Source organism: Mus musculus, chromosome 11 (assembly GCF_000001635.26).
Source record: "Mus musculus strain C57BL/6J chromosome 11, GRCm38.p6 C57BL/6J".
NCBI classification, from domain to species: Eukaryota; Metazoa; Chordata; class Mammalia; order Rodentia; family Muridae; genus Mus; species Mus musculus.
Window position 1 is genome coordinate 73,653,754 of NC_000077.6, and position 14,315 is coordinate 73,668,068.

The following is a 14,315-nucleotide window of genomic DNA, read 5'->3' on the forward strand; positions in this document are numbered from 1 at the left end:
TGGATATTAGCCATGACACACAGGATAGTTATGCTCCACACCACAGACCCAAAGAAGCTAAACATAAAGGAAGATTCAAGCAAGAATGCTTGAATCTCACTTAGGAGGAAGAAGGTAGCTATAGGAGGGAGATGGATGGAGTGAACTGGGTGAGAGGGCAGATGAGAATTTGAATGAGTGTTAGTTTGGGATCAGGTGTGAGGAGGGACAGGAGGGATGATCAGATTGCCATGAGAATAAATAGAAATCTGCAACAAGCAGGGGTAGGGAAGAGGAAGTAATCTTAAGGATGCCCAGAAACATGGGATAGGGAGTGACCAAGAGTCTATGGGATTCTTCTTAGTTGTAACTCATGGCATTGGTGATATGGAGCCTGAAGAGGCTACCTTCTGTATTCAGGTAGGAACTTTCATGGAGCGATGGGGACACCAATCCATCCACAAAATTTTCATCCCAAAACGTATTCAGGGATAGGGCATAGATCAGACTGAGTGAATGGCCAAGCAAAAACTGGACCAACTAGATACCCATCTCTTGGGCAAGTACCAATCCTTGACACTATTGATGGTACTCTGTTAATCTTGCTGACACAGGTCTAGCAAGGCTGTCCTCCGAGAGGCTCCCCCATGTACCTGACTTAGACAGATGCAGAGAACCACAACCAAACAGTGGATTGAGCTTGGAGACGCCTATGGAAGAGTTGAGGGAAAGATTGAGGGTACTGAAGGGATAGAAACTTCACAGGAAGACCAAGAGAGTCAACTCACCTGAACCCTTGGGGATCTCAGAGACCAACCAAAAAGTATGCATTGGCTGTACCTAGGCCCCCTACACATATGTAGCAGACATGCAGCTCAGTCTTCATATAGATTATGAACAACTTGTGTGAGGTATCCCAAAAGCTGTTGCCTGTCTGTGGTATATGTTCTTCTAGCTGGTCTTCCTTGTCTGTCCCCAGTGGGAGAGGATGAGCCTAGCCTTACAGAAACTTTATTTAACTTAAGGTGGAGGAATACCTGAAGGGTGCTCTGCCCTCTCAGAGTAGAAGGGTGTAGGGGATGGGGGAAATGCTTGTGGAAATGGATGACCAGGAGGGAGGAGGCAGCTTTAGGGGTGTAAAAAGTAAATTTTAAAAATGGGATAATTATTTTATTTTATAAATATGCAGTATCAATCAAAAGCATATGGTAGTAATATTAGAAACTGTAAATATTTCAACCTTCATTTGTTAAAGAGCTCCTTCTCCAATATGCATGTGCCAAGTGCACATTTATTTTATCTATCAACTTGGCCTGGACCTACATTAACTTTGTACAGACTTTGCAGTCTGGTTAACATTTACCCCAGTACACTTTGAGTGAATCAAATTACCTAGCATAATGAGATAGGCTTCCTACAACACTGAAGGTATTAACAGAATAATCTGAAGTATCCCAAGGAAGACAACTCTGCCATGGAGTTTGAGTGCCTTCAGTTTCAAACATGTGGTACTAGAAACACCATGGACAGCAGCTCTATACAGATTTCAGTCCCCACAATCTCCTCCCCCCAATCCTGATCTCTATTCTCTATGTACAAGTATACAGACATGGTAGCATTGTTTTCAATCCCTGTGATATTCTGACTTCAATAAATGCCGTTGTACCTTAAATTTGACAGATGGAACATTAAAAGTTGCAGGAAGATCAACTTCTGAGGTCGTTCTTCTAAAATGTTTAATTTAGCTATATTAATAATTTTCACCTTCAAGTTATCTGCTGGTATTAAGGGGGAAATATCCACTGAAAACTCACACACCATTTGAGTTTGGTTCCTTGTCCCTGAGAAGACCCCATCTCAGGCATGACTAGGAATCACAGATGAGAAAGTTCATATACAATGCTGCATGTAGGGGACAACAGCTTCATGTCTCCAAAAACCATGAAACTGCAAGTTTCTCAGCTATAGTTAACCTAAGGATCATCTAGCTTGGTGCCACTAAACTTTAATATGCATGATATCAACAGAGTTTGTTATTCAAATATTTATGTTTCATTCTATTCAGGACTTTATACTTTTAATAACAGCCATAGAAAATCAGTTAAATGAACTGAACTACATTTTAATTTACAGGTCATCACATCCTTCAGAAAGATTGAAAAACAATTCCTGACAGAGGCCAATACAAAATTCTTGAAATCTCTATTGATGGTTTTAAAAATAAAATACTTTAATAAGTACTATATCAAACTATTTGTATGATCAAGATGGCATTATACTAAAGGGATAGAATCTGATAAGAATATAGTGTGCAGTGATATTACTAAATAATATTATTTATCACATGTAAAATTCTACACTAAAGAATATAATGTCTGGAAACACTAGACTTTGTGTTAGAAGTACATTTAATCAGATAATAACACTCCTTCCCAACACATCTAGGAAGGCAGAAAGAGACACCAAACCTCATCCTGAGATCTTTCCCCCTTAATTCTATGTTTTGAAGATGATAGAATGCCTCTACCATCATAATCTGTATAACATATTTGCTCATATCTCCCATTTTACTCATCCCTTGACCTAAGGGAATCTACTCACAGAGGAGTTCATATCCTAAAATACATGTTATCAATGGAATATAATTGAAGGCCCAGAAATAAAAATGCACACTTATGGACACTTGATCTTTGACAAAGAAGCCAAAACCATATCTTGGAAAAAGAAAGCATCTTCAATAAATGGTGCTGGACTAACTGGTTGCCTGTATGTAGAAAATGAAAATAGGGCCATATTTATCACCTTGAACAAAGCTCAATTCCTAGTGGATTAAGGACCTCAACATAAATCCAGATACACTAAATCTAATGGAAGAGAAAGTGGGAAAGAGCATGGAACTCATTGGCACAGGGGGAAAGTTCCTAAACAGAACTCTAATGGCTCATGCTCTCAGATCAAGAATTGAGAAATAAGACCTCATGAAAATAGAATACTCCTGTAAGTCAGAGCACATAGTCAATATGAAAAAAATTGGCAACCTACAGATTGGAAAATATTCTTCACTAATCCCACATTTGAAAGAGGGTTAACATCCAAATATATAAATAACTCAAGAAACTATTCACCAAAACACCAAACAACCCAAACAAAAATAGGGTATAGAACTAAACAGAAAATTCACAACAGAGGAATCTTGAATGACTAAGAAGCACCTAAAACTGTGTGCAAAGTACTTAGTGATCAGAGAAATATAAATCAAAGTGATCCTGACATTTCACCTTACACCAATCAGAATGGCTAAGATCAAACCTCAGATGACAGCACATGTTTTGGCAAGAATGTGGAGAAAGAGGAACACTTCTCCATTGTTGGTGGGATTGTAAACTGGTACAACCACTCTGTAAATCAATCTGGAGTTTCCTCATAAAATTGGAAATAGATCAACCTGAAGGCATAGCAATACTCTTAGGAATATACCCAAATGGTGCCCCACCAGGCCACAGAAGCACAAATTGTACTATGTTTATAACAGCCTTTTTTGATACCCAGAAGCTGGAAGCAACCCAGCTTTTTCACGACAGAATGGATACAGAAAATGTGATTATTTTACAAAATGTTATACTCCTCAGATAGTAAAAACAGGGCATCCTGAGTTTTGAAGGCAAATGGATGGAACTAGGAAATATCATCCTGAGTGAGGTAACACAGACCTAAAAAGCCATGCATGATATGTACTCACTAGTAAGTGTTTATTACCAATAAAATTTCAGAATACAAAAGATATAGTCCACAGAACTCAAAAAGTTCAAAGAGTTGAAGGGGCCAAATAAGGATGCCTCAATCCCACTTGGAAGGGAAAGAAAGCAATCATAAGTGGGGAGGAAGGGAGGGAATTAGGTGGGAAAGGGGATGCGGCGGGGAGGAAAGGGAAACATGATCTTGTATTGGGTGAGGGAAAAGGATTGAAGCACTGCAGGCCAGCAGAAAGAATGGAAACAGGAAACCTTGGGAGTTAGGAGGTGTGGGGACCCTCCAGAATGTACCAGAGATCTGGTAGGTGAGCGACTCCTGGGACTCAAATGGAGGAACCTTAGATGAAGTGCCCTACAGTAGGGAGAGGGAACTTTTAGAGCCCACCTCCAGCAGAAAGGGCATCAAGTGATTGATGGGGTTGCCATCCTACACTCAAAACTCTGACCCATAATTGTTCTCTCTGAAAGAACTTTAGGGATGGAATCGGAGAGGAGCTTAAGGAAAAGGAGACCCAGTGACAAATCCAAAGTGGGATCCAGCTCAAGAGGAGATCCCAAGGCCTGACATTATTACTGCTAGCAAAAAGGGACATATCATGACTGCCCTCTGAAAACCCTACAAGCAGCTGAAAGAGTCAGATGTAGATATTTGCACTCAATCAATGACAGAAGTTGTTGACTACTGCTATTGTATTAGAGAAAAGCTGGAAGAAGCAGAGGAGGAGAATGACCCTGTAGAAAGACCAGCAGTGTCTATTATCTGGGACCCCTGAGATCTCTCAGACACTGGACCACCAACCAGGTAGCATATACCAGCTGATATGAGGCCCCTAACACATATAGAGCAGCGGACTGCTGGGTCTGTGTTCAGTCAGAGAAGATGCACCTAACTGAAGAGACTGGAGGCCCCAGGGCGTTTTTTGGTCATGTCAGTTAGAGGTGGGGGTGTGGGGACATCTTTGTAGAGACAGGGGTTGGAGAGGGTTATGGGATGTGGAACAGTCAGAGGGTGGACCAGGAGGGGGATAAAATCTGTAGTGTAAAAAAATGTTTAAATAAAATTTAAAAAAAGAAAAGAAAAACTGCTAAAATAATAAAGTAGAATTGTCTATAGATGGTTAGAGGTGAGAGTATGTGTGAATGGACACAGGAATTCTTGGGGGGAATAATGGGTTCTAAAATTCATTGTAGACTCCTTGAATGACACTGAAAATACTAAGGCTATTTAGTTATAATTTTGTACGGGTACATCACTGTTTTTAGGGATGATTGAATTGGATCTTGGTCTTACCAAACAACCACTTTTTTTCTCATATCATTCAAAGCTCAGAGAGTGGATGACATCATTCTTTTTGGGGGTAATTAAAAAATCAACTGAGTAGTAAGCAAAATGTGGTTGTTCTATGCAACTAGAACAGGCAGCACTGTGTCTAATGTACTGAACCCATACTTAGATCTCACTTACTTTATCCACACTTAAAGGTAAATAATCTCTAAGAACTCCATAAAGGTTAGATCAGTAAGAATCAAGATTCTCTGGGCTTGAAAGTTTGTGTTTCATTATGAAGGAAGGAATTATGAATGCCTTGTGATCAATGAATGAATTATGAATACCTCTGACTTTGTGATCAATGGTCACTCATTCAACATGGAATTATAAAGTAATCTCACATAGATGGGGAGGGGTTGAATAATGGTGGTAGTAGGTGCAATTAATTTTTTCACAGGGAGGTAAGAAGGCAAAGTGATTGAACAGGTATGGGAACATGGACTGTTTTCTATTGGCATGAGGAAGATTTAAACTTGCCATGTGATTGTCCTATTCCCTGTATATAATAATGCCCTTTTCACATCTTAGCACAGCCAGAATATAGTAAGATGAAATTTAAAAATTTCAAGAAGGTTCTATCTCTGCCCTCCATCTTCTTGCAGATAGCTATGTTGAGTTGTGATGCTATCCTTGGAAGCTTAGAAGTGTGGGTGGTTTTCTACAGTCTCATTTTTCTTAAAAACTACTGGTGGATAGGGTAGAGAGATGGCTCAGGACTTAAAGGCTAGGATTACAACCAAAAATATAAAAATTACTCATAACTGTTTGTCTACAGTTTTGTTTAATCCAATAACATTCAAAATAATTTTTGATAGTATGAGGTGGTTTTCAGTCAACTTTCTTTGCTTTTCTCACTAACAAAATGGGATCCAGTCTAGAGAAGCCTTGTTTACTACATGAACATGAAACAAGTATGCTTTTTCATGCCCTTTTGGCATTATTATTACTGCTATTAATTTATTATTTTGTTTGTTGTTCTTTAAATTCTATCATCTCCTAAGTGTAGGGAGTAGTGGTAATTAACTATAATTAGTCTCCACTAGAGATCTAGGATGTAAATTGGCCCTAGAATGGTCCAGTGTAATTACTATGTCCTTAATGAGTTATACAGGATTTGTATCCCTCTGGGATGTTGGGCACTTAAGGTCCAGGGATGGCAGCAGAAGGCAGTAAGTAGGGATGGTGCAGATAGGTGATGTGTATACAGCAGCAGCTATTCTGTCTGCAAATAAAATAAAAGTGATCAGAAGCATGAACCAGAAACTATGACTCAGACTCATCAGTTCTGGATACATTCAGGAAAAGAATCTGGTGTCTTGCAATCAATTGGAATTTCTGTTTTATGAAAAATAGGTTTTCGAGGTATACATTTCTTTTCTTAGACATACTGTGATAGTATTTATTTCATGGTCATCATATAACCCCTTTCATATTGTTGTGTTCTTTATTATTACTTGTTATGTGACTTTTCCCAATATTTTAACACAAGAATTTACCAAGAGAAGGAGTTCAGTTCTTTTGTGCTTAATATTAGTTTACTATACTTTCACCTCTGGAGTCTGAACAAACTCTGAAATAGTGTCCTACTTAAAATGATGATTAATTTTATCTGGACAAGCTTACTAATATCTGAGTCACTGATATTGTATGCTAATGTTCCTAAGTACAGGTTATCAGTAATGATAGTAATAACATTTGGTGTTATAATTATGTATTCCATAATGAAAGTTAGTCAAACTAAGTACTTCTATAGAACCTAAGCAGAAATGCAAGTGCACCAAATGTTAAAACATATTCCTTGTGATTTTTGCATTGTTTAATTTGAGACCTACAGTCTTAACATGTAGAAAGGTTGGAAGTTCATTGACTCATCAGTAGTAACCATGGATGGTGATTTCTCTGGATCCTGATCATGGCACACATTTGTACATAACATGAAAGTACTGTTCATTTACATGAGAAGCAGGAAATGGTTATGGTGGCACATTTTTTCATGGCAGTAATTGGAATGCAGAGGTAATGAGTGATCCATGTTTGAGGCCAGTGAGGGATGTATAAGAAGAGCAACTTTTTAATGGAGCATGCTTTTTTATTCTTACATGGTTTACCTTCTATAAAGCTAACCCATAAAGTCTTAGTGTGTAATCTCTGAATTGAGCTATATTGAAAAACTTTCAGTCTGTGAAGGTGAAAGTGGTCAGATTAGGTTGTAGCATTTTTGAGAGAGTTGTTTAGATCTCCTGGAGTTTCTTCTTTTGTTGTCAAGAGCCATAATGGGACAAGCTAATAACCAGCAGGTGATCTTCCTGAAATGGCCTGCTTCTGATTATTATATACTCTGCAACAGGTGTGCCCCTATTAAGCAAGATTGCAAGGGATTCATTTTAGGAAAGAGTCCCACTATTAATATGCTTTTCCTGTTATTATTAAACATATATAACAATTACTAAGTAGTAGCACACCCCTTTGGAGCAGATCTCTGATCCCTGAAGATGTATTGTCTTGTAGTGATGCTATATAGACAAATAGATGACTTAAATCTTAATGATGATCCTCTAAGAATTCCTAGAATTATATCTGTGATTATTGATCTATACTTCCTTTTATGATAGTCAAAACTGCAATGAGAACTCACCAGTCTACCAAGTGTAACCAGTTAATTGCTCTTAGGTAGTAACCAGACTTTCTCCTAATCAGAGCATATTCCAAGAGGTTGTAAAACAATTAACCAAAGGACAGAAGATATAATATTGACTGGGTTTATCTATTTCAAACTTCACTAATAACTTAGTTATGGTTTTAAACCTTCAGTGACCCTGTGGAGCCGAGACAGGCAATGGATGTTTAGCCAGATAATTACTTCTAATGGATATACATGTAAACATTCACTGTTGTAAATTTCTATTTCAATTTATGATTTGACTTTTTTTGTGTGATCTTGTGATGAACTTTGTAACGTGATCATGTATTCTGAAAGATGTATAAGTACTGAGGACAAAGAGATGAAAGAGGAGAAAGCAGAATTTTTTGCTTTTCCCCACGTAGAGTAGAAATATTTTCCCTTTCCCCAGTTTGAGAATTTTTTCCCTTTCCTCACTTAGGATCTTTTTTGCTCTTCCTCTTAGATATCTCTCATAGGAAACTTTTTACAACTTAGTAATAATTGCTATAATGACCTGTCTAAGTGTCACTTTTTCTTCCTGTGACTTCTGACTAGCAGGCTTACAGTTAGAGCCCAGCAATTCCTGCTGGGATAGAACAAAGAACATATTGCTTAATCCTCCCCTGTTAGGCTACAGTGTTAATCACCTAAGCAAGCAGTCTTTTACACTCAGAAAGAGAAAGAAAGATTTTTGGACTTTTTAGAAGTTATCAGCAGCATTTCAGTACAGTTAGAGAGCTAGAAAGCCCTTAGACCCTCATACTTTAAAGCCATCAGGAAAGTCCTACTCTGTGCCTCCACCACTACCCATTCTGGGCCAGGAGGCTTCAGGCATGTTGTGTCAGCTTTGATACTTGTGGTAGATTAAATATCCAGTGACATCCAGAATCTTATGATGACATATGTGTGTGTGTGTGTGCATGTGCGTGTGCGTGTGCATGTGCGTGTGCGCATGTGTGTGCATGCACAATCATGTGTGTGTACTCATATATGCCTTCCCATACATGTGACTAGGATATAGACAGACCAGTGTTAGAGACTGATCAAGGGAACCTTTGAATAACTGTTAATAATGTTGGAGGCACTGAGAAGAGTGGGTATTATACACCTGTACCTAAGGCAGAAGATGCAAACTTTTCTACACTGAAATGTCCATTTTCCCTAGTGCCTTAATCTGAAAGCATGAAGCTCACTCTGTGGTGAAGTGTTAGTGACTTCATCAAAGTCTACAGATTTTAATGACAGTTTGAGAATATCTGCATAGCAATGAGTATGGTCCAAATCAGTATCAATCTTAATGCCCTTGATGCATAAATTCACCATCATATACACTATAGATATCTGAGGAAGAACATAAGTGAACCTTCCAAACTATTGCTTATTTTTTCAAATTCATAAAAATTTTCATCATGGTTGCTGCATCAATGTCAATGACATTTTGAGTATTAAACCGTATGGATGTGATTTGGAGTCATCAGTGTCACTGTGGAGTGATGATGCAAATGATTGACTCTAGGACTGCAGAAACACACCATCAGATCTCTGAAGAACAGTGTAGAGTTTAACTTTTCAAATCTTCATATTTAAATGGGGGCTTTTCTGTTTGATGATAAATAAAATGTATCATTTTGAGTAGCATGTAATGATATTCCATCAGCCAATTTCATGCATCATGACAGGTATTGGCCCTAGTTGGAAAATCTGAATGATGGTAAACAACCAAACAAAAAGGAAGACATATGTAACCTTTCCTACATATTGTTTACAATTAATGTGAGTAGAGATTAAACAGTAATCACATATTAAGTGCATGGGATAGGGATGTGATGCTAGGAACATAGGTGAAGCCATCACTTAGTATGGGACTACAGAGTATTCAGCTGAGTTTGTCATAAGAAATGTCTCTGACCTGTGAGTGAGGATGAACCAGATGAATCAGGAAAGTGATAGGCAAGAGGATGTACAACTATAACACAGATGATGAGTCCTAAGCCCAGCACTGATAAAAAGAGAAATCAAAGGGTCACTGTGAGACCATAAGAGATGTGCCCCTGGCACCCGTGAGATAATGAAACAGCATTTATGTCCATGTAGGAGTTTTGACCATATTCTCAGAGCATTAGTGGTAATCAGAAAAATAAATCAGGAAAAATAATATAATGGAACTTCTTTGTTAGAATTCAACAGTGTAAATAAAACATGATGATAGAAAAGAGAAGGATCAAGAGACATGAGAACATGATCATTATTGTGTCTGCCTCTGTATTCCAGTAACCACAATATGGGGTCCTCATATATTGTTATAAGCTTTCAAAGAGGAATGGATGAAATAGAAGACATATGTAGGGGAGACTCTGCTTAATGTATGACAGCATTCAAGGTAAGAAAAAATAAATGGATTTAAAATCACTGATTACTAATGAAAATCTTATTTTCTTTTACTGTACTATAGGAGACCAGAAAGATAGAACACTATAGGAGACTAGAAAGATAGAACAAGCAATGGTTTGGGAGACAACAAAATGAAAACATTAATTTCATTTGAGATATTTGAGGATCTGGTGCCTGTCATTAAGTAATGGAATGAAGTTAATTAATTTACAGTGGAGTAAAAACATCTATGTTACAGATTCATTCCAGTCCAAGGTTGAAAGTGTATTTTTTTTGAAATCTATATGAAATTTTAATGATAAAGTTTATACAAATTCTTCAATAACATCAATATACAAAATAACAGAACAAATGCCAAATGAATAGACAACAGTCAACTAGGATGAGCAGGTAGCAGGAGAAAGAAACATTAATTCATTTTGTATTTCAGGAGAAATAGCACAGAAGTGTCTAGAAAAAAAGAGGAGATTGAAACCTATTAAAGACAAGTTGAAAAAAATTAATGATTATAGTGATTATAGACATTTGCAGCTTTGAGATTATAACTATCATGATGACTGTAAGATCCATTTTTGTACAATATATTTCCTGAGTGTATACTCTCTCTCTCTCTCTCTCTCTCTCTCTCTCTCTCTCTCACACACACACACACACACACACACACACACACACACACACACACATATATATTGAATTTTCAGTAACCCTAATTATTTTTCATTAGAATACTGGAGAATAAGAAAATGAACAACCAGACTGTCATCTCTCAGTTTCTCCTCCTGGGACTGCCCATTCCCCTGGAGTACAAGCACCTGTTCTTTGCCCTCTTCCTGACCATGTACCTCAACATCATCCTGGGGAACCTCATTATCATCATCCTTATTCTACTGGACACACATCTCCACACACCCATGTACTTTTTTCTCAGCAACTTGTCCTTCTCTGATCTCTGCTTTTCCTCTGTCACAATGCCCAAGTTGCTGCAGAACATGCAGAGCCAGGACCCATCCATCCCCTATGCCAGCTGTCTGACACAAATGTACTTTTTCATGGCTTTTGGGAACATGGAAATTTATCTTCTTGTGGTCATGGCCTATGACCGCTATGTGGCCATCTGCTTCCCTCTTCATTACACCAGCATCATGAGCCCTAAGCTCTGTGTGTCTCTGGTGGTTCTCTCTTGGGTATTTACCATTCTGTATTCCATGTTACACACCCTACTCTTGGCAAGATTGTCATTCTGTGAGGACAATGTGATCCCCCACTTTTTCTGTGACATATCTGCCCTGCTCAAGTTGGCCTGCTCTGACATTTCTATTAATGAACTAATGATATTTATCGTGGGAGGGCTTGATACTGTAATCCCATTTTTACTCATTGTTGTTTCCTATGTACAAATGTCTGCTCCATTCTAAAGTTCTCATCTACACGGGGCATACACAAGGTCTTCTCCACCTGTGGCTCCCACCTGTCTGTGGTCTCACTGTTCTATGGGACAATTATTGGTGTCTACATATGCCCATCAGCTAATAACTCTACTGTGAAGGAGACTGTCATGTCCCTGATGTACACAGTGGTGACGCCCATGCTGAATCCCTTCATCTACAGTCTGAGAAACAGAGATATGAAAGAGGCCCTAATCAGAGTCCTTTGTAAGAAGCAAATCTCGTTATAATAACTATACTGGAGTTTTAAAACTCAAAACTATCTAGTAATTACATTGATATTAATAACACAAAATGTATCCCTACAAATAAAACACACTGTTTAATATTCTCATTTATAATAGGAAATTTTACAAAGTAGTTTAGTAAGGGAAATGGACCTGTGTGACTTAGTGATGCTATCCCGTGCCTTTTCAGAGGTGATTCTAACACACAAACACACACACACACACACACACACACACACATACATAGTAAAAATATATATAATAAAAAATAAAAGAAAAAAGAAAAAGAATGAAATGAAGGGGGAGTATATTTGAGAAGGGGAACTAGGAAGAGTGGATGATGTGTTGTATTATATGGCTTGATGATATTTTATGTGAAAAGATTCCTTTTAAAATTAATAAAGAAAATTCAAGGGATGGAGATCTGAAAAAATTGCTTGTATCCTAATACTTTTTAGAATCAACTCTGAAAAGGCAAGGGATAGCATATATATGTGTGTGTGTGTGTGTGTGTGTGTGTGTGTGTGTGTGTGTGTGTGTATAAATTTACATTTCAAATGTTATCCTTTCTCCTGGCTTCCCCTCTGAAAAAACTTTTTCCCATCCCTTCTTCCATGGCTCACCAACCCACTCGCATATCCTGGTCCTGGCATTACCCTACACTGGGGCATCAAGCTTTCACAAGACGAAGGGCCTCTCCTCCCATTGATGACCAACAAGGCAGTCCTTTGCTACATATGCAGCTGGAGCCATGGTTCTCTCCATGTGTACTCTTTGGTTGGTGGCTTAGTCAGTGCGAGCTCATGTGTTATTGGTTGGTTCATATTGCTTTTCCTTGTATGGGGCTGCAAACTTCTTTAGATCCTGGGATCCTTTCTCTAGCTCCTTAATTGAGCACCCTGTGTTAAGTCCAATGGTTGGCTGAGAGCATCCCCCTCTGTATTTATCAGGCACTGGCAGAACCTCTCAGGAGACATCTGTATCAGGCTCCTGTCAGCAAGCACTTGTTGTCATCCATAATAGTGTCTGGGTTTGGTGACTGTGTGTGGGATTGATTCCAAGGTGGGACAGTCTTTGGAAGGTCTTTCCTTCAGTTTCTGCTCCACACTTGTCACTGTATGTTCTCCCATCGGTATTTGTTCCCCTTTTAAGAAGGACTGAAGTATCCACACTTTGGTCTTCCTTCTTGAGCTTCATGTGGTGAATTGTATCTTGGGTATTCCAAGCTTCTGGGCTAATTTCCACTTATCAGTGAGTGCATACCATGTGTGTTCTTTTGTGATTGGGTTACCTCACTCAAGATAATATTTTCTAATTCTATCCATTTGACAAAGTACTTCATTAATTCATAGTTTTTAATAGCTGAGTAGTATTCCATTGTGTAAATGTACCACATTTTCTGCATCTATTCTTCTGTTGAGGGATAGCTGGGTTCTTTCCAGCTTTTGGCTATTATAAATAAGGCTGCTATGAACATAGTGGAGCATGTGTCCTTATTATATGTTGGAGCATCTTCTGGGTATATGCCCAGGAGTGGTATTGTTGGGTCCTCAGGGAGTATTATGTCCAATTTTATGAGGAACAACCAAACTGATTTCCAGAGTGGTTGTACCAGCTTGCAATCCAATCAGCAATGGAGGGTTTGAGTTTTTATCTTAACCATTTTGACTGGTGTGAGGTGGAATATCGGTGTTGATTTGCATTCCCCCAATGACTACAGATATTGAACATTTCTTTAGGTGCTTCTCTGCCTTTCAGTATTTATCTTTGAGAATTCTTTGCTTAGCTAAGTATACCATTTTTAGTAGGGTTATTTGGCTTTCTGGAGTTTAAATTCTTGAGTTTTTGTATATATTGAATATTAACCCTCTATCAGGTGTAGAGTTGGTAAAGAACTTTTCTCAGTTTGTTGGTTGCAATTTTGTCCTATTTATAGTGTCCTTTGCCTTATAGGAGCTTTGCAAGTTTATGAAGTTCCATTTGTTAATTCTTTATGTTAGAGCATAAGCTATTGGTATTCTGTTCAGGAAAATTTCCCCCAGGCCTATGGTGCACACATTTAATCCCAGCACTTGGGAGGCAGAGGCAGGTGGATTTCTAAGTTCGAGGCCAGCCTGGTCTACAGAGTGAGTTCCAGTACAGCCAGGGCTACACAGAGAAACCCTGTCTCAAACAAAACAAAACAAAACAAAACAAAACAAAAGTATTTATCAATTTGCATTCTTCTACATGCGAACTGGCAGTTGAACCATCACTATTTGTTGAAAATGCTGTCTATTTTCCACTGGATAGTTTTAGCTCCTTTGTCACAGATCAAGTGATAGGTGTGTGGGCTCATTTCTGGATCTTCAATTCTATTCTATTGATCTACCTGCCTGTCACTGTACCAATGCCATGCAGTCATTTTTTTTTAATTTTTATTATTTTTTTGTTTTGTTTTGTTTTTTGAGACAGGGTTTCTCTGTGTAGCCCTGACTGTCCTGGAACTCCCTTTGTAGACCAGGCTGGCTTTGAACTCAGAAATCTGCC

General features: G+C 38.3%; 1 pseudogene; it reads left to right on the forward strand.

The window, feature by feature from the left end:
- Window positions 10,854-11,787, forward strand: Olfr387-ps1 (olfactory receptor 387, pseudogene 1; annotated as a pseudogene).